We start from the raw sequence: 3,840 nt of genomic DNA on the forward strand, positions 1-3,840 counted from the left end.
CCAGAGATCCGCTCCTCTCCAGTTTCATCGTCCTTTGTCTCATCCTTATTACTTCTAGAGCCTAACGGAGATCGGATCATGTCGGTGATGTGGCAGATTTACGGAGATTCCTCAGCCACAAAATTTGAAACTTGTATTAATGCCAGATCCATGGAAGGTAATTGACACGCGCGAGGGTAAACTGTTCTTCTGTATTTCGCGATTTCAACATGGGTTAGTAATATCAAAATCTATATTGAATTGGGCTAAATATTGACACTTACATTTTGTTGTGGTCTTCCATGAAGCACATTTTTTTTTACTGTAGGACTTCCGGTTATAGTTCCTGAGGGCAAACATAGGGGGCGCTCAATGGAGGTGGCCCGGGAAATTGAAATCTGCTTCTACATTGAGTATTGTTTGAAAATTAACCCCAAAGCATTTTTGTGCCAAATAAGAAGCTAGAGATGTTTTTGAAGGTTACTAGATATTACATTTTGTAAGAAAATAACACATTATCTCTGAATGAGTCATCAGAATGACGTTATGGTATAATCGCGCAACTCGAATTGTCTCGTTTGTCTAGCCAGCCAATTGGCATGAGGCCGAACAGGCAGGGCATGTGCGCCTACCTGTGAACGATTCGAGTGCTAATTACCTTCCCCCCCAGACCACGAACTCAAACAACCGTGGTGGTCACTCGTCTTCGTCGACTTTTAGGGAAAAGGCTGGGGGTAGGTAGAGACCTAGGGGTAGGTATCTTATTTAAAAAAAATATTGACTCTAAAAACAATGTATGAAAGAATCCCTTTTTAATAAAGGTTCTAGTTTGTAAATCTCCAGTTATTTCGATAAGAACGGCCGATTTTCTTGGTACTTCCGACAAACAGGAAACTCGTTCTTATTTGTGAAAACTCCGTCCTGAATGGACGTGGTTGTGGCAACCTCTGCCTTTAGATTTAATAAAACCGAATTCAAAAAGCCAGAATGGTCGCTGTTTCGACCAGGAAGTCAAGCGCCTCTGTCCAACAGAAGTCCCCACTACCCTTAGCCGCCTCCATCACGCGGAATCCGGCCAGAAAGCACTCGCTTGAATGATCGAGCCCGCTCGAGCCCAAGAACGGGCTTCTTTGTTGGGAACTTCGGCTCAAGGAGGCCAGTTATCTAATGCCTCTCCCACGGATTCTTTAAAGGATGAGGACGTGGATCGAGACGTTTCTGATTGTTCATTTAACAACCCAAGGCCTTCTAAATCCCCGAAATATGGAAAAAAACGAACAGGGTATTCCTCCAATGCTTTATTGGATTGGACAGGGCAAGGAGCCTACATCGGCGGGACGGTTGGCGGGATCCCGTGAGAAATACGCTGGTAAACCCATAACATACCTTTATTTGAGGAATGGAAATGATTTAGATACTATATGACGCGTGTGGATCGGATTTGACTTAAACGGGACGAGATGAATGCTCNATATATTGAATTGGGCTGAATATTGACACTTACATTTTGTTGTGGTCTTCCATGAAGCACATTTTTTTTACTGTAAGACTTCCGGTTATAGTTCCTGAGGGCAAACATAGGGGGCGCTCAATGGAGGTGGCCCGGGAAATTGAAATCTGCTTCTACACTCGTTATTTGTCGTCTGGGGAGATGCCGCTAGATTGGCGATGCGCAAACATCTTTCTTTTTCTGACAAGGCACAACGCGAGGCAAGTGTTTAATTATCGCCCAATAACTCTTACCAACGTTTGCGGGAACGGGTTGTGAAGGATCGAATATGGGAGCTCCTCGCAGAGCATAGAACGATAGGAAGCGAACAACACGGTTTCTTTCCTGGAAAGGCTTGCACAACCAACCTCTTGGAGTTTAAACAAATTGTTTCACAGGCTTTCACAGGCATATGAAGGCTCTTTCATTCCATCAATGTTCTTAGTGAAGCATCTTTATCCACTTCTTTGTAGAATTGGGCCTCTTCAATATGCCCGATCAACAATTTAAAGATAATATGATGGTGACATAACCAGACCAAAACCACGGTTACTCTCAAACAATCTTAGACAGACTATTAGCACCACCTGAATGAACGCACGTTGTGTCTCCGCTCATCTGTCTTCCAATCGGCTTGATCATACCGGGACCTCCTAAACCAAAGGCTGAGGGTAATACAATTCATTTAACTATACATTTCCTCTTCAATTACATTAACATTTAGGTCGAATAAATAGGTTCATCATCCTTTAAATCTCCGTTGTTTTATTGGCGAATGGAGGTGGTAACAAACCCATGCGACCCAAAATGGACCCCTTGCCAACGACTGGACCAAGACCCTCCCCAGTGATCACGGCACAGAAATTGCTGCCACGTTTGAGAAATGGATTGGACGATTCGAGATTTTCATTGATCACATCCTAGAGGAACCGACACCAAATGACATCCAGGCCAAAGAGAAGTCTGATAGAGCCAAGAAAAAGAACCTGCTATGGTTTATTGGTGAAAGTGGACTAGATGACGTCGAAGCCTTCTACCCTGAATGCTCGCACAGATCCCACAAAACATTTGAGACAATAGTCCAATCTCTCAGGCAGCATTATCGACCAAAGTCATCCCGATGGCAAGCTATAGTACAACTCTGTTTCCTCGTCCAAGAATCGGGGGAATCAGTTGCAAGATTTGATGAGTGTTGTCGCAAGCAGGCTGCAATGTGTGGGTTTGACCACAATGAGTTTAATGAGGGCAACCCCATAATACCAGCGGCAAAAATTCAATTGGTGTTGGGAACCACAGATCGCAACCTTCGAGACGCAACCATACATAAGAATTGGACACTCGAGGAAATTGTTGCCAATGGTATGTTGTTTGAGGACGCAGTCGGGGCATCAAACTCAGTCACAAACAGAGTTTCCGTCCTTTGCACAAGCGAAGAACGGGAGGGCAGGAAGATATTGGGCCCATATTCCAAGACCTCTCGCTTCAAAGCTAAGGTCCAACAAAACAGCATAAGGTGCTTTAGATGTGGCTCAAAAGTATGGCACTCTTGGGAACTCTGCCTTGCAAAGACAAGAAACTGTTCTACCGGTACATGTCAAAAGATGGGCCATTTGGCGGTTGCCTGTAAGAGCTACCAACCACCTAGTGGGGAAACCATGCTCGAGAAACCTGGGAAATCTCCCAATACGCAATTACAACAGAGGTTGAGACCAAAAACCTCCAAGCATATTAGGTCAACCAATACACAAGGCAGAGCGCCAGTTAGAGGATGTAGAATATACAGAGGACAGAGGATCCACATCAGACGAGGATGGGCAAAATCTTCAAGTATTTATCGAAAGCCCACCTCAAAACGTCAATATGGCGCCTCATCGGATCCAATACTACCATTGGGTATTTGAACGGCCACTTCACTTGGAACCGCGTTACCCTATCAACAAAATGGAATGTTGTCACAGATACCCCGTCCCGTCCAATGGTACCGTTGCTGTCGTACCAGACATGTGTGTCCCTTGGAGTCATTACCATCAACCTTCCTTGCTTCAATCGTGGACCAGTCGATATAGCCATTCGAACCATCTGGAATATTGAGACGTTGGCAGAAAGCGTCAAAACGGGCAGGTTCTGTCCCGTTTTTTGAGGGAGCGGGCATCCTTCGAGGCCATGAGGTGCACCTCCATCTAGTGGATAATCCAAGCCTGTCACATGTGCGCCCAGGTATGTTCCATTTCACCTCACGGCCAAAGTGGAACAGGCAACCCAACAAATGTTGCTGGATGGCGTCATTGAACATCACCACGGACCCTCCCCATGGGTGAGCAATATCCAAGTTGCTCCAGAAGATAACGGCGAGATAAAAATTATCATTGATC

This window comes from Tigriopus californicus, chromosome 12 (assembly GCF_007210705.1).
Source record: "Tigriopus californicus strain San Diego chromosome 12, Tcal_SD_v2.1, whole genome shotgun sequence".
Taxonomy (NCBI): domain Eukaryota; kingdom Metazoa; phylum Arthropoda; class Copepoda; order Harpacticoida; family Harpacticidae; genus Tigriopus; species Tigriopus californicus.